The sequence below is a fragment of the Tachyglossus aculeatus genome, chromosome 16, assembly GCF_015852505.1.
Source record: "Tachyglossus aculeatus isolate mTacAcu1 chromosome 16, mTacAcu1.pri, whole genome shotgun sequence".
Lineage (NCBI taxonomy): Eukaryota > Metazoa > Chordata > Mammalia > Monotremata > Tachyglossidae > Tachyglossus > Tachyglossus aculeatus.
Window position 1 is genome coordinate 16,506,131 of NC_052081.1, and position 21,536 is coordinate 16,527,666.

Here is a 21,536-nt window from a genome sequence, read left to right on the forward strand (position 1 = left end):
TGTTATTTTTAGGCATCAGAGACCGTGCTGAGTAAGAGAGTTAATGCTTTATTCAAGAAGTGGGTGGATAAATGTCAACCCTGTTTCATCAAAGTTGTGCTACACAAAATCCACTGTATATTTGCAGATTACATGAGGAATGGAATAATTGGTTGGGAAACTTGCTCTTTGAGCTCAAGAGGTGGGAGTCACTGCACAGTTTTAAGGATGAACCAGGGTTTAACACGTTCTTTTCATCATCCTAATGTTCATAGACATATTTTGACAGTGTGGGGCCTTGGGAGAGTAGTTCGCAACATTAACAGAAAGGAAAGAGTTCATAAAGTTCATGAAAAAAGTATCCACACAAAAGTTGGCTACTCTTTGTACAGCAAGCAGATGACAAACAGTCTTGGCAAAAGAAACTCTCCAAATCAATTAGATAATGGAACCCAAAATGCCTCCTATAAAATGACTAACACATATGCTAAAGTGTTATTTAGAATGTACAATATTAAATTCTAATGCTCTACATTTTGGGAGAATCATTCAGTATAAATTTTCTTATAAAATTATGGCAAGCCAGAGCTCAATGCTTACCTCTAGTTTTTCTAATTTAAGAAAAAAGAAGAGAAATAATCATCTGCACACTTGATTTTTATCTAACAGCTCTAATAAACTTAGCTACAAAATTTATCTTGTTATTCATTTGGGCAACATGCATACCCATTTAAGGATTTTGGTGGGAGAAAGTAGATAGAAAGTAGTGAGAAGGGAGATGGAACCTTCTCTAGAGAATGTACTGTGATTGATGTAATACTACAATGGCAGGAGTTACAGCCTGATAGTCTAGTTTGTTTTTCTTCAATAATTATAGCACCATTTGTAATTGATCATTCATCATCTGCTAATGAGTTATTTTGTTCTTGGGAGAAACACCTTGACATCTGGTGTACAAATTCTAGACTTTTACAAAGCCTGAAAAAGATGTGAATACTAAAGGAGAGTGGAACCAGTTTGTAGACACATTGCATCCATCGATGGCATTTATTAAGAGCTGTGTGCAGAGTACTGTACTAAGCACTTAATACGCTACAATAGAGTTAGTACACTTGAGCCCTGTCCTCCTGGAGTTTACAATACAGCGGGAAGGTGATATTAAAATAACCTGCATGTAGGGGAAGCAGCAGGGTATAGGATATGCACATAAGGGATGTGAAGGAGGAAGGTGGTATCCTAGTGCCTGGGGCACATGGCCTTAAGTGCATGGGTGATGAGAAGAGAGAGAGAGAATAGGTAGGGTGGGAGAGGAGAGGTCAGGGAATGGTTCCTGTAGTACAAATGATTTTAGTAGGTAGGGCTTTAAGGATGGGAAGAATGTCAGATATGGAGTGGGAGAGAGTTCCAGGCATTAGGGAGGGTGTCAGCATGGGATCAGCAGTGAGAGAGATGAGAACTAGGCACAGTAAACTAGTGGTAGAAGAGCAAAGTGTGCAGTATGGATCGTAGGAGGGGAGGAGCAAGGATAGCTAGAAGGGAAAGAGCTGACTGAGTGTCTCGGGGCTGGGATGAGGAGTTTCTTTTTGATTGCCAAGATAGATGGGCAGGCAGCCATTGAGGATTTTTGAGAGTGGCGAGGGTAGAATTGGTACAGAGAAAGAACCAGTGCCTTTCAATAGCTAATCAACTATGGCCTGAGTGGACTCTATTCGAGATATTTGTTATTTATTTGGTAATGTCGACTTTGGGACATACCCTGCCACACCGGCACAACAGATTGGAAACCAAGTAAAACAGCCCCAGCCGGGAAAGGCCAAGAGACCAATCTTGGAAATGGCCTTCCATCCCACCCAGAACCGATGCATTTGTCATTAGCTTTCTGTGATTGGGTGTTTTACATTTAGTTTGATCCAAGTATTTAGAACCCCCAAAAAGTATTGATTTTGCTCTCTAATAGCAGACTACTTGTTTTGATTTTAAGAGGAAGCATTTTTTTTTTGTTAAAGATAAAGGTTGTCAGAAGTAAGATTAGTTTTAAATAAAAAAACCCAATCGGTCACTAAATCCAATTGATTTAATTAGGCCCCCACACCCACTCATTACCAATCAAGTGGGTTACCATTCCTAAGGGAACTGGGGATAAAAATGGCTGCCTTTTCCTCTTCTCATCTACTTCAAAATGGAGAAATTTAAGAAACGTTAGATACTGTGATTTTTCCCCTGTATATTACATGAAGGAAAAGACAACATCAAGACATCAATAAGCAAGTCTATCCTTTGGAAACAAATGAGGTGATTCATCTGTTTACAAAGTTAAAGAAAATGAGGCAGTGTACAAATGACATGTCACAACACAAAGTTGACCAAGATATCCCTCTTAATTATGATCTTAAATGATCTTATGTCAATTCTATCCATGTTTATATTTGATACAAGTGCAAGTACTAGTTGCACTTTGACCTTAATACCCAATTAAACTACTATGGTCAGGGTAGTTAGAATCAGTCAATTTGCTTAAATTTAATTATGAAAGGAAAAACTGAAATTAGTGCTGTCCTGGAAGTTTTTAAATAAGTTAAAACTTTAAGTCAATAACACATTTCAAAAAAAAAAGAATGCCTCAGACCTATATTCTTTGGGATTGGAACAGAAATTATCATCCAAACTGATAATTCAGAGAAAAGCAAAGGCAGAGTTTTTATTCTAGGATAAAACGATTTGATGAGGGACAAGAACAGAAAATTCCACTTCTTTCTTCCCCAGCAGAAAACTTGTAAACTTCATTCAGCCTTAGGGATATGCCATCTTTCTGAGCCATATTTGATTTATAGCATTTTGAAAAAGCAATATACAATTTTATATTGACATGTTTCTTGGTGTTCTGAAAAAAAATGTTCCCTAAGAAATAAATTTGGAACCATGATCAAATCAAAGTTAAAAAAAATAAATTCAATTTTGAGGGTCTCAAATCTTGTATAAATTAGAGTAAACCTTTAATGGAAGACTTATTAGCATAAAGATTTACCAAAACTAAACGCAAATCCCCCTAGAAGATAAGAGAACTACACATGATTCAATTATTCAATAAATGATAAAAAAAAGTTTTCTGACTATTCATGTATGAACTAAAGTTCCCTTTCATCTTTTATGTTTGAAGTCTCATTGGGAGTTCTAGAAACACAGATGTCACTAGGAGAGTCAATAGATGTCAAATGATTTTACTATCCATACCAGCTTTGCTAGGAGACAATTTAGAAGTACAAGGCATAATTCTGTACAATGCCCAAGATTAGAAGTCTATAGCACCATTACAGAAAACGAAGTTTTATTTTAGCCACTTTTAAAGTAAGATATTGCCTAGTTAGTTTTAGGATCAAATTTAATATACAATGGTGTTTCTGGAACATAAATGCAAAGGAGCTCTCCTAAATGACTAGCTTCAGGGGTGGGGGAAGGGTTATTTCTAGATTAAACTGCCTAGGCCTTCTGTCTCTCCTTCCATCATTTCTCTCCCAAAGCCCCACTGATCAAGTTAAACAATTTCTGGTAAGCTATCATTTTTGCTAGTTGTATGATAAAGCATTAGAAAAATCTGACTTTTACATCAAACGCATTCAAATTCCTCCCCCCACACCAAATTCAGACTGAACCTAGTTCTCCTGTTTCAATGAAGTCCCTAAAGAATATTCCTTTTTAAAAGCCTGTATAATTGTTCCTTAGTGTTTCTTCAAGTATCCCTTATATATTTTTCCCTCCCCTACCAAACACATTTTATCATATTCATGAGTCTGCCCCACAGCCTCTTGCAATCCAATGTTGAGAGTCATCATTTAAACAACGTGTTAGAGATTAAGACACTCTTCTTGCTCTGTTTTGCTCCTTATAAGTGACAGGATGGCCAAGTCGGTGAAAAAGCCTACAGATGCTGGGAACAGGCAAAGAGTCACCGCAAGGATGAAAATAACACACACACACACACACACACACACACACACACACACAATCAGTGAGAAATGCAAAGGAAAAGGAAAAACTTGAAGATGCGAGAGTTACTACAGGCTATGCAAGCACATACCTTCAGACCTTACCTGCACAACTGCATGATGTTGTATGCAGGGGTTTTGGGTATTTTTTTTTTGAAACGATACAGAGATCAGCAAAAGCCAGGAAAATCAGGCTGTCTTCCAATACGCGGTGGGCTTCCACCTTGCTGCTTTCTTTACCTCGCTCCTGACACCATCCTACCAAGAATCTGTACCTCTGTTGGCTAGGATTGGCTACTACACTAGTGATTACACTGGATGAAAGAGTCTTTAAGCCCTTTTTAACTCCTTGTGGTCCGTCTAGCAGCTGCTTTTTGGTTTGCACCACCCCATCCGACAGTTCAACACCCCTTATCTCCAGGAGGAGGAGGAAGAGGAAGAGCCCAGGGCATCATTCCCGGGAATAATCCCCATTGGGGCTGTGGAGGAGGAACCAGAGGAGGGAGAAGGCGCCCACCTGGAGGGCTCACCGTTGGCCGATTTCTCCAGCTGGGGGAAGAGAGTGGAGGGAAGGGACTCTTGGGGAGAAAAAAGCGAAATCCCCGGAAGCTCAAAGTCTGCCTCTGCCGGGCTACAGAGCAAACCTAGTCCCAGGAGCCAGCCCCTCCCCATCCTTCTTCTCCTCCTCCCACCCAGCCCCTCCTCTAGGAAAACTGGCCAATTTGGAGAGAGGGTGGCCCCGGAGGGATTGGCTTGTTGCAGTGGCCAGGGCCCCAAAGAGGCCTCCCGGTTGACCTTGATGACCCAACTCAGAGGGAGAGGCTTCTGTCCTTGGAATGGGTTTTAGTTCCAAGTGGCCTGCAAATTGGCCTCCTGGGGTTGACCCTGGGTCCATGGGGATGGGAGAGAAAGAGGTGGGAAATGAAGGGAGGATGTGGAGGGAGGAAATTGAGGCTGTGTCCCCTTCCCCTTCTCCCACCCACCCACACCTACACACACACATACAGAGAGAGGGCAAGGCTAGTACCAATTGGAGTTAAGGTTAGCTCTCAGGGTTAAAGGAAAAAGAGATTAATGCATTCATTCTTAATCAGCTGGAAAAAAAACCCTAGTGGGAAGGAGAGATTGGGTGTTTCCAGACCCCCGGGCTAGCCCCCACTCTCCTATCCCTAGGACCGGGCTGGGGAAGGTTGGAGACGTGGCTTCCTCAGTTTCCCCCTGATCCCGAAACCCCAGAGTGGATCATTCAGGCACTCGCTTCATCGTATTGGTTGAGCGCTTACTGTGTGCAGAGCACTGCACTAAGCGCTTGGGAGAGCACAGGTCCCGTTAGACCGCGGAATCGCGGGGGGGCTGGGTTTTCCCGCCGGGAATCCCGCTGGGCCAAATTAGGAGGATGTCCACTTTCCGCCTCTGAAAGCTGGCTCCTCGCCAGGGTGGCCTAAGGGCTCAATAAAGGACCTTGGCCCGCGCCCCAAAGTTTCTCCCCCGAACCCCCGAGAGACCCAGCGGGGGACCCCGGAGCACAAATATGCGGGACTTCAGAGGGGTCTTCAGAGGAACTCCCCCTCCCCAGAGGGATCCTAAATTCGTGCCGGGAGGAGGCGGGGGGAGGGTTACAGAGACCCCTCCTCAACTGGATCCCAGGCCCTTGGGGCGGGGGCTACAGGGGCTTCAGAGGAACAGCCCTCTCCCCAGGTGGATCCTAAATTCATGGGGAGAGGGCGGAGGGGGAGGGTTACAGAGACCCCTCCCCAAATGGATCCCTGGCTCTTGGGGCGGGCGGCTACATGAGCTTCAGAGGAACCCCCCTCCCGAAATGGATCCTAAAATCGTGGAGGAAGGGGGAAGGTTACAGAGACCCCTCCCCAAATGGATCCCAGGCTCTTGGGGTGGGGAGCTAGAGGGACTTCAGAGGACTCCCCCCTCCCCAAATGGATCCTAATTTGACCCGGGAGAGGGTAAGGTTACAGAGACCCCTCCTCAACTGGATCCCAGGCTCTTGGGGCGGGGGCTCCAGGGGCTCCAGAAGAACAGCCCCGTCCCCAAATAGATCCTAATTTATCCCGGGAGGGGGTAGGGTTACAGAACCCCCTCCCCAACTGGATCCCAGGCTCTTGGGGCGGGGGCTACGGGGACTTCAGAGGAACCCCCTCTCCCCAAATGGATCCTAATTTGTCCCCGGAGGGGGTAAGGTTACAGAGACCCCTACCCAAATGGATCCCAGGCTCTTGGGGGGGGGTACAGGGGCTTCAGAGGAACTCCCCCTCCCCAAATGGATCCTGAGTTGTCCCGGGGTAAGGTTACATAGACCCCTCTCCGGCTGGATCCCAGATCTTGGGGCGGGGGCTACAGGGGTTTCAGAGGAACCCCCCCCCCCCCGAAATGGATCCCAGCCTCGTGCCTGGGCAGGGGGAGAAGGGTTTTCCATTCAAACACACGATTCAGGTTGCGGCGACCGATAGCAAATGACAGGAGCAGCTCTGGAGAAGGAGAGAAAATCATCTAAGGTGTCGCCTGTCTTCTTCATTCATAAAGGGAAACTCGACTTTTCCATTTGATTTTGGGTAGGGGGTGTCACCACGATGACAAGGTGGGGTTGGTGGTCCAAACACCCTGAGGAAACGTTGTGCCGAGTCGAATTGGGAATGGAAATCGGGGTCCCTCAATACATTTGGGACTGGAAAAAGAAGGGGAAAGGTTAAAGACGATCCACCAGGTTCAAATCCACATTTCGGGTACTGAATTGGATCTTGAGGGAAAATATCCAAATTCACTATTGGCCAAGTCAAGCACCTTAAATTGGAGAGTGGAGAGTGGAGAGGGGATTTATTCCCTTTTTTTGGGGGGGGGGGGGGGAGGGCACCTGCAATTCTCTCCAAGGCATAATTTGGCTGAATTGAGTTTTGTGCAGCCGAAATTGCTATTTAGACAATTGCCCACTCACCCACACTTCAGTAAACACACCTAGGTATCCAATTCACTCGACTCTAGACAAATTTCAGTATAAGCCCCAAATTCCAGAAGATAATTCTGCTGTGCCACTGGATGGAATGCATAAGAGTACCTCCATATGTGTAACTCGGCAGGGGAGAATAAAATGTTGAACTCAAAAGCTAGCCCGACTCTCCTTTCCTTTTTCTCTCCACATCTTGCAACCAGATACACTTAAGTCTTCACGATAAAATGTGCATTCTAGGAGGAATTCCCCCTTCCGGCTATATTATTAGTTCAGGGGAAAAAAATATACTGACCTAAACAAGAAGGAGTGATTAAGTTTCAAACCCCACTATTGCCAGCTCTTTTAGACACACACACACACACACACACACAAACACACACACATACAATTTGACCTTTCAAAAAGCCCAAATGTAAGAGAATGCCACTGGGTCAAGTCAGGGTTAATGCATTTTAGGTAGAATTTAACTGCTAATAGAGGCGAACAACCAAAGGTATGTAACAGAGTGGTGCGCTAATTGGCGCATAGAATGTGATAGATCCAATTTATCCTTCCTGTGGAGAGCAGTTACATGTTGGAGCATCTTTGAGTTCAGAAAGAAGCAGGATTGAATCGGGATGACGAATCCTCTTTCAATTAAAACCCCAAACTTTCTCTTCCCCTCCCAACCCCCACCTCAATGCCTTAGTTCCAGTAACCTCAAGCGCAGGCAGATCAAAGAAACTTACCAGGTGAGCCTTCGGGAAGCGAGATGGTTGTGCGCAAAAACGTATCCCGATTTCAAATATACATCCCATGGTGTTCAGTATCAAGCTACAGAAGTGATCTGCATGGTGGTGGGACTAGCAAATCTTCAGCAGCTCCTCGTGGCCCCGAACCAAGTGAAAGCCGGTTTATACGGAAAGAGCCACAAAGCGCTGGACAGTCGTATGAAGAGTGAAAGGGGGGGAGGGAAAAAAAAAAGTGGATTTGTGATGATCCTCAGGAAGAAGTGAATAATAACAGACTGCGCATCCCCATAAGGAGGGAGGGTGGGAGGGAGGAAGAGAGAGCGAGAGAGGCGGTGAAAACCCAGAGAACAAGCAGACCTCAGATAAATCTGCCCAGAGAAGTAAAAGGGTGTAGGGAAGACAAGGAGATAAAGAGGAACTAGTGAGAGAGAGAGAGAGAGAGAGAGAGAGAGAGAGAGAGAGAGAGAGAGAGAGAGAGAGAGAGGCTGTATTCGTCCTGATAGATAGAGCAGCAGGGATGATTTAGAGAGGAGGGACTGATCCAGTGAGCATCCAAGCCCAGAACTCAACTCCTGACCGGATCTCGGCCCCTCTCGATGATGATGGTATTTGTTAAGCGTTTACTACGTGCCGATCACTGTTCTAAGCGCTGAGACCCTCTCCCCTTTTGCCATCATTCCCTCTTGGACCGATAATGATCCATCGATTGCCTTTGGACTCGGGGATCCCTTGATGGGCAACCTCAGCAGGGGGGGGATGGAGAGAGACCCCCAAACAAACAGAACCAGATCCCTCCCTCCAACCCCCCATCACACACTCGCCGGTTCCCACCCCCCCACCCCCACCCCAGTGAGGTTGACTCGGTCTTAAGCCATTTGCCCTGAGAAGTAGCCAGTGGCGAGGAGAAGAGGCAGGGGGCTGCCGGAGGGCGGGATGATGGGCGGAGGGGGGCGGCTATGACAGCCTTTGCTCCTGTCTCCTGAGAGAATCCCCCCCCCCCCCGCCCTTTCCTGCGCCCCTCGGGTCCTGGTGGCGAGTGGGGCCGGCTGGGGGGTGAGCTGAAGGGGCTGGGCTGGGCCCTGGAGGGGGCCGGGGGCTGCAGGGGGCCTCGGGGGACAGCCTCTTGCCAGCTTTGGCTCCTCTCTCCCCGGGCGAACGCTGGACAGATCGATGGAGTCAGATCGGCTCCATCCGCCCCCCGCCCCCTTTCCCTCCATCCTCCCCTCTCTATCCACCTCCTCCGTCCTCTTCCTTCATCCTCTCCCTCCTCCTCCAACCTCCATCCTCCTTCATCCTCCCCCTCCTCCAACCTCCCCCTCCAACCTTCCTCTCCTCCTTCATCCTCCCCTCCTCCTGCATCCTCTCCCCTCTATCCTCCCCCTGTAGCCTCCCCCTCCTCCTTCATCGTCCCCCCCAACCTTCCTCTCCTCCTTCATCCTTCCCCACTTCCTCCTCCATCCCCCCTCCAACCTTCCTCTCCTCCTCCATCCTCCCCTCCTCCATCCTCCCCCTCCTCCTCTTCCACTCCCCCTCCAATCTTCCTCTCCTCCATCCTCCCCCTTCTCCTCCATCCTCCCCCCTCCAACCTTTCTCGCCTCCTTCATCCTCCCCATCTATCCTCTCCCCTCCAACCTTCCCCTCCTCTTTCAACCTCTCCCTCCTCCTTCATCCTCCCTTTCCTCCTCCTCCTCTTCGCCCCCCGCCCTCTCCTCCCTCCCATCCCCTCCCCCAACCCCCCCCCCCCCCATTCCTAGGTGGGAATCCAGGTTTTCCAAGGGGAGAGCTTGAATGACGGAGACATTGACCCTCTTGAGGTTGAGGGATGCCTCCCCCCTACCGCAATTGCTCACACAGGAGCTCACACTTCCAGGCACACGCGTACTCTCCAACCCAGGCCCTCCCTGAGTCCTTCAGCAGCCCCTGTCTTCTCGCCCTCAGCCCGGGACGGAGAAAGATTTCTCACCGAGCCCGGGACGCCGGATGAGCGAAGGTAATAAGCACGTGTGCCCGCTTGCAAAACAATCCCGGTAAGGCATCTTATTTTCCGCGCCAGCGATGGAGAGGAAAGATGCATGCATAGCCCCCATTCTCCACCCCTTTTCCGCTCCTCCCCGTCCCAGATCTCTCTTTCTCTCATTCACAAGCTTGGCTTTTTGGCTCCCCCCAACCCCGGAGGGAGTGGAGAGATTTGGGACGAGATGGGGCAGAGGTTAAGGTTAGGGGATGCTCCCGAGTCGGAGAGAGGAGGGGGCTTGTGGTTGGTTCAGCAGGAATCTGTTTCAAAAGTTCCCCATCCTTCTCTCCTCAAAAGCAAACTGCCACCAGTAACCCCCAACCTGACCCCGAGGGGATGGGTTTGGGGGAAAGCCCCAAATCACAGGTGAACCCAGACCACCTTCTCCCTTTCCGTGCTCATTTGGTACATTATCCCACTCCAAGAAACCCAACAGCAGCTTGGAAAATGTAGGTTGCCCCCAGCTCTTTTTATTGGCCATCATCTAGGGGCGTTCTCATTGGCCACCTGCCAGTTGCAGGGATGTTCATAAACTTATAAACAACCCTTAGTCGATCGTGTGTCTACAGCACCCCCAGCTGCAAAATTCTCATTATGTTATTATGTTTCGTTGTATTTTTTTTCCAAGAGTGGGTGGGGGTGAAAGTCTGGGTTTGTTTTTTTTCAGGGCAAAACCCTTTTTTATGCTTGACAGTAGCTTAGGCTACCCAAACTTGAAGGCCTGTATTTTCAGTGTTGATTTGAATCTAGAGGTTAGATTGCCATCTGTATGGAAGAATGGGGATGTGAGAAAGTCCAGAGAAAAGGAACTGAAGTTTTGATTTACAGGGCAGCCCCAGCTTCTCTCTGTTGGATTTCTGTTTCCAAAATAGGACACCCTCACCGCAAAATGTTGATTCGCCTAAAACGTTAGGCCGAGGAAAGGTCATTGATTTTATGATGACGGCGACCCTTCTCCGAGACTGTTGGCATTAAATGTGCATTGACTGTCAGTTAACTTTGTTATTAGGTAGTCCATAAGGGCATTATCCATCTATTTGTACTTCCCAAGCGCATAGTACGGTGTTCTGCACACAGTAAGCACTCAATAAATACGATTGAATGAATTGAAGGAATGAATTTTCTAGCAGGGGTAATCCCCCCATCCAAAAAAAAAGTTCTGTAAGTGGTACTTCGCATCGGCGATGCCAAATAATGCCAGGGCATGAAAATCTAGGGTGTTAATTATTGAGGAACTTGGCAGGATGAGAGAGAAACTTTCCTAAGACATGTTAATGTATGTTAATACAACTCTATTTTTCTCCTCAGGCTTTATTCCAATTCTAATGCTGTTTTAGTCCAAAAGTCTTTTTCTGGGCTTCTCAATGATACCAAAAGGCAGGCAGGAGAGATTTGAGGCATTGGGAAAGGAAAGGAAGGTGATTTGGTTTGTATGGGGAAGCAAAATGTTTATGACAGGGCAAAAATGGACAAGAAAAGGAGGTTAGTTGAAGAGAAAAACCTTGCATGATGAAGAAGTCGTCATCATTATCATCTCGGTACTTATTGAGCACATACTGTGTGCAGAACACTGTGAAGTGCTTGGAAGTGAACAAGGCAACAGAGTGGGTAGACATGTTCTCTGCCCATATTCAGTTTACAGTCTAGGGCTACCGTGGGGGGAGATGGATATTCATTTGCATAAATAGTTGATGTTATATAATTTAGAGATGTGCACAAAATGGAACTCTGTCTTTTTTTTTATAAAAGTTTTAACTTAAAGGACATGTTTTATGGCAAAGTCACTGAGAATACTGTAAAGCAGGTTGATGGAAACAGATCTGATTTACATTTGATCTGTTTTAATATTCACAGCAATGCAACTTTGTTCTGCTGAGGTAGTGACCCCTCATCTAACCTGCATTAAATTAGAGCAATAATACTGCTTGCACATGGGCCACACTGTAAAATATGCAAGTAATTGTGCAAGCATAATTTTAAAGGAGTGGTAGTGTTTAGTACAAGTCAGAGACTAAGGGGGAGAGGGAATGGATATTCAACCCCCATTTTACAGATGAGGAAACTGAGGTAATGAGAAGCTCAGTGTTTTTCTGAGGTCACAGCACATGAGTGGTGGAGTGAGATTAGAACTCAGTCCCCTGTTTCCCTGCCTCATGCTCTTTCCGATGTCACACTGGTTAGGAGTCTGTGGGTAATAACATCAACTTCAGAAACAAAGAACATTACTCTTATTCAATATGCTCATATTCATCAATTATGATTTCCCTGTCATAATTTCTAATCCATTATCCCCAGAATATGTCAGCATGGAGTGATTACTTTTTACTTCTGTAAGCATGGGGGAGGAGCAATATGATAATTTTTACAGGTGGCTACCTTCAAAACCCAAATCATGAAGTAAGCTTTAGAGAAAGAGATTTTTTTAATTTTAGATTGCTTAGGATTTTGTGAAAAATGGAAGAAAATGCACATGAATGTGAGAGGTCTCCAACAGAACTGAACACATTCAGTTTCCATCTCTAGCATGTTTGTAGAGAGAGACTCAGAACTCATATTCACAAACCCTTTTTACAGTTTATGTTTCTCATGATCAAATAAAAACCCCAATAAGTTGAATAAATCCGTCATGCGGTATACTTTCAGTCAGGGAACCTGTTGTTCTGTGCTCTCCCAAATGCTTAGCACAGTGCTCGGCACACAATAAGTGCTCAATAAATTCTCTTGATTGATTGCTCTGCTCACTAACTAACCCGATACAGAGGTAAAGTAATTATAACATTTGTAGAGTGCTCACTACGCACCGGGGTAGCTACAAATTAATTGGGTCACACATGGTCCCTATCCCACAAAGGGCTCATAGTCTAAGAAGGAAGGAGAACTGGGGTGACAATGGTATAATGTGTTCTTTGATCCAAATAAAGAGAATGAGACCATTAGGAAGCCAAGTCTGGACCTCCATTTCATGCATATTTACAAAGCAGAAATATTTACTAAGTATTCTACACTGAAAATAGCCACAGCGCATGGAAAGAGGCCATAGCCTTAGTCACCACTGGATGCCTGGAATAATAAAAGAGCTGTGGTCCCGTGGTTCCAAAACCTAGGCTTGTCATTGTCATAGTTACTATTCCTTACTTTCTCTTCCACCTGCTCAGTGCCATTTCCCCCAAAAGGAAACTGTCTGCTAATCAATTCAAGGTTCTGTTGGACGAGAGACCCTCCTGCCAGAGTTATAATAATAACAATGTTAGCATTTGTTATGTGCTTACTATGTGCTAAGCACTGTTCTAAGCGCTGAGGTAGATACAAGGTGATCAGGTTGTCCCATGTGGGGCTCACAGTCTTAATCCTCATTTTACAGATGAGGTAACAGGCACAGAGAATTTAAGTAACTTGCCCAAGGTCACACAGCTGACAAGTGGCAGAGCCGTGATTAGAACCCATGACCTTTGACTCCCAAGCCCGGGCTCTTTCCACTAAGCCACACTGCTTCTCAGAGTTGGCTTCAGATGTTGAGCAAGAAAAGCACCTGCCTCAGGACCCAGAAACCAGGAGCTGGAGGGGTGGTGGAAGTAATGGAATGGAAAATTCCCAGATTCCTAACTGCTGCTTGTCCCTTAATTCTAGAGTAGACTCTGTGTTAACAGTTGAGTGCAGGATACAGTGGCTCTGAAGTTAGGTCGGGGTCTCAGGATAGATGAGATGAAGGAACAGTGAGTAGGTTAGTATTAAAGAAGCAAAGTGTAGCAGGAAAGCAGTGAGGTAAGGTAGGAGAGGCCAAGGTGGTTGATTCCTTAAGGCCGATGGAAATGTGCTTGAGGGGTGGGAAAATATGGACTTAACTTTTTTTTTTAGAAAAATGATCTGGGCAGTAGAGCAGTAGTAATGTATTTATTAAGTGCTTACTGTGTGCAGAACACACTGTGCTGGGAGAGAAAACACAAGTAGGAATTAGACACGGTCCCTGTCTCCTGAGGGGCTCACAGTCTGAGAGGGAAATATGGACTGAAGTGGGGAGAGACAGGAGGCGGAGAGATCAATGAGAGGCTAATGCGGAAGTTAAGGCTTGATAGGATAAATGCTTGAATCCTTGCAAAACAACATGGCCTAGTGGATAGAGCATAGGCCTGAGAGTCAAAAGGACCTGAGTTCTAATCCCGGCTTCACCACTTGTCTGCGTATGACCTTGGGCAAATCACTTCATTTCTCTGTGCCTCAGTTACCTCACCTGTAAAATGGGGACTAAGACTCTGAGTTCCATGTGAGACATGGCCTGTGTCCAAACTGATATCTTGTACCTGCCCCAGAACAGTGTCTGGGACATAGTAAGTGCTTTAAAAATACCATTAAAAAAAAAAAGAAGAAAAAAAGAAGCTAAAACCAAGGTTACAGGGAATGAGGTGGCAACTCAGTGGTGGGCATAAATGCTCTATGAAGGTAAAACATTTACAATTCCCTTCCCCTCTCAAGGCACCGGCTGACTGCCTGGAACATAACCTGGCCAAAGGATTCAATTAATCAATCAAAGATATTTATTGAGCAATTACTATGGAGAAAGCACTGTTCTAAGCGCTTGGAGGAGTACAATACAAGAGAATTAGCTGACACAATCCTGACCCATAATGAGATTCTTCCATGGAACAGGAAATTTTCAGATACCAAGATTCCTTTTACTTCTCTTAATATTTCACATAATACTAGTCACTGATTGACAACCTGGGCAACTGAAGAAAGAGAAATCAGCACAATGTCACATTTAAAATTCCAATCAATCAATCAATGGTATTTACTATATGCAGAGCACAGTAGTAAGTACTTGGGAGAGTATAAACACAAGAGGATTAGCAGATTCATTACAGGCCCATAGTGAGTTTCTTCATATGAAAGAGGAAATTTTCAAGTTCCAAGATTTCCTTTCCTTCTCCTAATGTTTTACATAATACTTTCTCACTGACTGACAACTGAAGGAAATCAGCACAATGTCACCAGTCGGTCAGTGGTATTTACTGAATTCTTACTGCATGCAGAGCACAATAGCAAGTACTTGAGAGAGTACAGTGCGATAATAATAAATTGTTGTATTTGTGAAGCACTATGTGCCAAGCACTCATCTAAGCACTGGGGTAGATGCAAGGAAAAGAGGTTGGACACAGTCTCTATCCTACATAGGGCTCACAGTCTTAATCCCTATTTTGCAGATGAGGTAACTGAGGCCCAGAGAGGTTACGTGACTTCCCGAAGGTTACACAAGTTGGCAAGTAGAGGATCTGGGATTATAACCCATGACCTTCTGACTTTCAGGTTTGTGCTCTATCCACTACACCAACAGAGTTGGTAGACCCATTCCCTGCCCACAACTAGCTTACACTCTATCAAATTATATATTTATGTTAATATCTGCCTCCCCCTCTAGACTGCAAGCTTGTTGTGGTCAGGGAATGCATCTACCAACTACCAACTCTTTTGAACTGTACTCTCTCAAACATGCTCTGCACTTGGCAAGCACTCAGTAAAAACCCTTGATTGATTGATTGATTTATTGATAGAGGGGGGATGAGCAGCTGAGGACAGTAACCAGCTGCTCAATCAGGGTCAGGCTGGCTTTTGAGCGTGGGCCCATTTATTAATCGGGCAGATCTGAAGGCAAGGACCACAATTACTGGATATTTATTAATCCAACTGTTTCCCCCAAGCTTGACATCTGATCCATCAAAACACACTACATAAAGAGCTTAACCGGCTCACCCCTACCACATCTCACCCCTGCCCTCTCAAGAATGCTTTTTGACATCATATGAAGGGGACTGTATATGTTGGAAATTCAGAACTCCAAGAAGGCAAGAGCCAAGATCTCAGAAGTGTGTATCGACTTTACAGATGAAGAATAAAAAGGGAGTGTTTGCCTTTCAACTGAAGAGATCAAGACATATTAGTCTGTACTTATCAACAGATAATGCCTCCCCCACCAATCAAATTAATACCTCTCAATCTTCGGCATTTATTGAGCTCTGTGAGCAGAACATGAGAAGCATCATGGCTTAGTGGAAAGAGCATGGGCTTGGAAATCAGAGGTCATGGGTTCTAATCCTGGCTCTGCCACTTGTCAGCTGTGTGACCTTGGGCAACTCACTTAACTTCTCTGTGCCTCAGTTACCGCATTTGTAAAATGGGGATGAAGACTGTGAGCCCTACGTGGGACAACCTGATTACCTTGTATCTACCCCAGTGCTTAGAACAGTGCTTGGCACATAGTAAGAGCTTAACAAATACCAACATTATTATTATTATTGTACCAAGTGTTCTCTGACCTCAATAGTTTATCTCTCTCCTGACTCTCTCATTTGTGATCGACTGTAGTGCCCCTCCACCTGCAAGAAATTCCTTCCCCCTCAAATCCACCAAGTGACATTCATTTATTCATTCAATCATATTTATTGAGTGCTTACTGTGTGCAGAGCACTGTACTAAGTGCTTGGAAGTACAAGTTGGCAACATATAGAGATGGTCCCTACCCAACAGCGGGCTCACAGTCTAGAAGGGGAAGATAGACAACAAAACAAAACATATTAACAAAATAAAATAAGTAGAATAGTAAATATGTACCAGTAAAATAGAGTAATAAATCTGTGCAAACATACATACAGGTGCTGTGGGGAGGGGAAGAAGGTAGGGAGGGGGGAATGGAGAGGGGGAGAGGGAGGCGGGAGCTCAGTCTTCAAACTCCCCCTAAAAAGCTACCTCTTCCAGGAAGCCTTCCCTCTAACCGCCACATTTCTGGTCATAATCACTCTGAACTTGTGTGCATTTTGGTTTATCTCTTTTAGGGGGTAGGAGGATTATTTTTCATCTTACTTATGGTATCTAAGTTTTTTGTCCTGATTTCACTGAGCTAATAGAAAGTATAAACCAGTGGTTTATACTTATCTATGCAAATGTATGTACATATTACTGTATATTCTGAGGAAGATGTCAGCACCGTGCTCTCATTTTGTTTGCATTAATGTTTTCCAAATTTGTATCAATCAATTAATCAGTGGTATTGATTGAGCACTTACTGTGTGCAGAACACTGTCCTAAGTGCCTGGGAGAGTAAAATACAACAGAGTAGGTACACACATTCTCTGCGACAATGAGCTTACAGTCTAGAGGAATAGGGAATGGAGAAATAAAATAGGGAAACCTTATAGTGATCATGATGATCTAAAAGTCCTGATTCCATGGGCTTCTGCTAGCATGATCCCTACTGGCATATATAATAATAATAATAATAATAATGACATTTGTTAAGCACTTACTATTTGCAAAGCACTGTTTTAAGTGCTGGGTGGGGGATACAAGGTGATCAGGTTGTCCCACATGGGGCTCACCGTCTTCATCTCCATTTTACAGATGAGGTAACTGAGGCACAGAGAAGTTAAGTGAGTTGCCCAAGGTCACACAGCTGACAGGTGGCAGAGCCGGGATTAGAACCGATGACCTCTGACTCCCAAGCCCGGGCTTTTTCCACTTAGGAAGGCAGCGTATAGTCTAGAGGGAAATGCATGGGACTGGGATTCTACTACTGGCCTACAGTGTGACCTTGGACAAGTCACTTAAACTCTCTATGCCGTGGCTTACTCGTTTGTAAAATAGAGATAAAGTACCTGCCTGTTAGAACGTGAGCCCCGAGGGAATGGGGATTGGCTCATATAAATGTTTTGTCTCTACCCCTCTGGTGCTTGAAACATAGTAAGATCTAAGTGCTTAACAAATATCATTATCATTATTATTTATAGATATAGTAATTATACCTTTGAGTCTAAAGAAATTTAATACCAATTAATGCCCACCAAACTGTAAAACTGCAAGCTGCAGAGAACATTATTGTTCTGCAAAGAGAAAAGCATCATCAAATTTCACTGAAGTGGGGATATGAAGTCAAGTGTTGGCATTCATTAATTTAATATTACTTGCTGTGTACACAAAGCTTTCAGAACACTCTACTAAACACTTGGGAGAATTTGCAGAATTTACAATATCAGGGATTTGATGGGCAGATGTAAATTATATAGACTGAGAAAAAGGTGGGAAAATCTAGCTACAACTAGCAATGTCAGTGGTATGGAAAAATAAGTAAATGAATATGTAGAGTACATACGTCAGTATGAAAAAACAATGGCATGACAGGGATGATTGAAATTAGTCAGGGAATGCCTTCTGGAGGTTTTGAATTTTCAGTAGGCATGTGAAAATGAACATTCTTATTGTTTATTGCAAACACAAACATGATGAAATGAGTGAGAGATGTGCATACTAGAAGTATTGTGTTATATAATTTCAGGAGTACAGGGTGGCAGTAGGAAGCCATACAGCCTAGTGGAAAGAGCACAGGGCTGGGAGTCAGAAGGCCAAATTTCTAAACCCATCTCTGTCATTTACCTGCTGTGTGACCTTGGGGAAGTCATAGTGTGGCTCAGTGGAAAGAGCCCAGGCTTTGGAGTCAGGGGTCAAGGGTTCAAACCCCGGCTCCGCCAATCGTCAGCTGTGTGACTTTGGGCAAGTCACTTTGCTTCCCTGGGCCTCAGTTCCCTCATCTGTAAAGTGGGGATTAAGACTGTGAGCCCCACGTGGGACAACCTGATCACCTTGTATATCCCAAGTGCTTAGAACAGTGTTTTGCACATAGTAAGCGCTTAACAAATACCATCATTATTGGAGAGAAGCAGCGTGGCTTGGTGGAAAGAGCACGGGCTTTGGAGTCAGAGCTCAGGGGTTCGAATCCCGGCTCTGCCAATTGCCAGCTATGTGACTTTAGGCAAGTCACTTCGCTTCTCTGGGCCTCAGTTCCCTCATCTGTAAAGATTAAGACTGTGAGCCCCCCGTGGGACAACCTGATCACCTTGTAACCTCCCCAGCGCTTAGAACAGTGCTTGGCACATAGTCAGCACTTAAAAAATGCCATTATTATTAACTTCTCTGTGCCTCAGTTTCTACATCTGTATAATAGGGATTCAATACCTGTGCTCCCTCTTCCTTAGGCTGTGAGCCCTATGCGGAACGGGGACGTATCCAACCTAATTCTCTTGTATCTACCCCAGCTCTTCGTACGTCATTTTGTCCATAGCGTAAGTGCTTGACAAATACGAGAAATATTATTATTATTGAACAGTGCTTTGCACATAGTAAGCGCTTAATAAATGCCATCATTATTATTATTATCATCATTATTAGTATTATGCCATTTTTGAACTAGCAGATCCTGAGGCCAGGGCTATGGATGGAAACAAGAAGCATGTGGGAATTACTCTATCAGTCATAAGGATAACTTTTCATTCAGAAAAGAATGAGAAGGAAATCACGGGCAGGAAGAGTAATGATTTAATTTAACACAACTGGCCGCGGTAATCATTCAATGACAAACCAACAGACTCCACTAGGTGGCGCTTCAGCTCCAAGTGAAGGGCACCGGGTTGCAAGTTAAGTCAAGGCAGAGGTCACAGTTTTTACCTGAAAACCTGTTACCTTCTTTAAAAAGGTCACCTTGACTATGTTCCTGCCCACACCCACCCTTCTAATAAAAAAAAATGAAAATTACATCTTGTTTTCCTCGATTCTTTTATTTCAGGTTGGGAGCCAATCAATCGGTAATATACATCAAGCTCTACTATGTGCAAAACACTCTACTGAACACTTGGAAAAAAAACAATAGAGGTAGAAGACACCTCTATGACTTATATTAGGAGTCTACAATATAAAGTGAAGACAGACACAAAATAATGTAAAGCAGAGGAGGAGAAGTGGATGGAAAGATGGATCTGCGGGGGGGGGGGGTGGGGAAGTACTTGAATGGTAAAGTCCAACCAACAGCAGAAATGCTAAGAGTGGCTTAGATATAAATTCTTAGGTGGTGCACAGGTGTTGAGATGGTAGTAAAATATGATGCAAGGAGAAGAAAAATGAGTCAGGGAAAGCATCCCAAGCACTTAGTACAGTGCTCTGCACACTGTAAGCACTCAATGTCTGTCTCCCCTTCTAATAATAATAATAATAATAATGGCATTTATTAAGTGCTTACTATGTGCAAAGCACTGTTCTAAGCTTCTAGACTGTGAGCCCGTTGTTGGGTAGGGACCATCTCTATATGTTTCTGACTTGTACTTCCCAAGTGCTTAGTACAGTGCTCTGCACACAGTAAGCGTTCAATAAATACGATTGACTGAATGAGTGTGACTGAATGTATGAATCTGGAGAAGGTGGGATTTTGGAATTAATCAGTCAGTGGTATGGTGGGTTATTCTATCATCATCATCATCAATCGTATTTATTGAGTGCTTACTATGTGCAGAGCACTGTACTAAGCGCTTGGGAAGTACAAATTGGCAACATATAGAGACAGTCCCTACCCAACAGTGGGCTCACAGTCTAAAAGGGGGAGACAGAGAACAAAACCAAACATACTAACAAAATAAAATAAATAGAATAAATAGAATAGAATAGATATGTACAAATAAAATAAATAAATAAATAAATAGAGTAATAAATATGTACAAACATATATACTATGTGGAGTCCTATGCTAAGTACTTGAAAGACTTCAGAAAGTATTTGAAATAGGGGAAGAGTGGTGGTCTGGCTGATTTGAAGGAAGAGAGGGGTCCGGTTCGGAGGCAGGAGAATTGAAAACAAAGGACAGTTAGGTGAGATCATAAAAAAAAGGAGTAAGATGAAATTCAATGTGGGAAGAGAGTGGATACTCAAGAGGAAGAGAGTTGATGAAGAGTCATGGTTGATCCAGAGAGGAATGGGTAACCATTGGAGGTTTTGGAAGACTGGAAAGCTTTGTGCAGAACAATATTTTAGAAAGTGTACTAGACAGCAGACTGAAAATGGCACAGAATTGAGGAATGGAGAGCTGAGAAAATAGTCTATTCAGAATGTGATGCTTAGAATAGGGTGGGGACCATTTGGAGAGAGAGGAAGATATGGATCTGGGGAATGTTGGGAAGGAAAAACTGACAGGATTTAGTGACAAATTGAATGTGAACGCTTGCAAAGAGTCAGGAGTAAAGGAAAATATCAAGACTATGGGCCTCAGAGAAAGGAAGGATGGTGAGGCTATTAACTGGGACGAGTATGATGGAGTGGATTTAGGAAGAAAGAGAACAAGTTTCAGACATAATTTGAAATGGTGATGGTTTATACATGCAGAGATGTCCTTTATATGCAAGTGGAAATTCCAGATTGAAGGGATGGTGAGAGATCAGAGCAAGAAAGAGAGGTTTAGGAGTCAACAGCATAGCCGTGGTCACTAAAGTCACGGGAGTGAATGAGCTGCCAAACGGAGAGAGTGTAGAGCAAGAACTGTAGGAGACTCAGAACAGAGTGTTGAGAGACAACTACAGTTTGGGCGTGAGAGATAGAAGGGGAGCCAGCAAAAGTGGCTGAGGAGGAACAGGAGAAGAGAGGAGAAGGGGTTGGAGGAAAACCAGGGAAAAATCGTTAGTAAAACTAAGGTGAGAGTGTGTTTCCAGGAAAGGGAGTGGTTCATGTGGCCAGAGATGGCTGACAGGTCAAGAAAGATTAGGCTGCAGTAGAGTCAGTTGGTTTTGGCAAGGAGGAGAGTGTTGGTGACCTTAATAATATTTATAATTAGGGAATTTGTTAAGTGCTTACTATGTGCCAGGCATTGTACTAAGCTCTGGAGTGCATGCAAGCAAATTGGGTTTGACACAGTCCCTATCCTAGGGGGCTCATAGTCTCAATCCCCATTTTACAGATGAGGTAGAGAAGTTAAGTGACTTGCCCAAGGTCAGAGTACAGTCTCAGTGGGGTGGAAGGAAGGGGAACCAGATTACAGTGGGACAAGAAGGGAGCGGGAAGATATGAGG

The 21,536-nt window shown here is 44.5% G+C and overlaps 1 protein-coding gene across 3 annotated transcripts in view; it reads right to left on the reverse strand.

The window, feature by feature from the left end:
- Positions 1-21,536, reverse strand: part of BRINP3 (BMP/retinoic acid inducible neural specific 3) — a 441,851-nt gene that overhangs the window by 221,291 nt on the left and 199,024 nt on the right. Inside the window, exons 1-2 of one of the 3 annotated variants that reach the window (XM_038758434.1) lie at positions 9,619-9,678; positions 7,653-7,841 (exon numbers count right to left, since the gene is read on the reverse strand). The exons of 1 other annotated variant lie outside the window; for it this stretch is intronic. The gene's annotated coding sequence lies outside the window, so the exon portion shown is untranslated. Of the gene's footprint in view, positions 1-4,067; positions 4,493-7,652; positions 7,842-9,618; positions 9,679-21,536 lie in introns of those variants that run through there. One more of the 3 variants, XM_038758435.1, reaches the window with a different exon arrangement.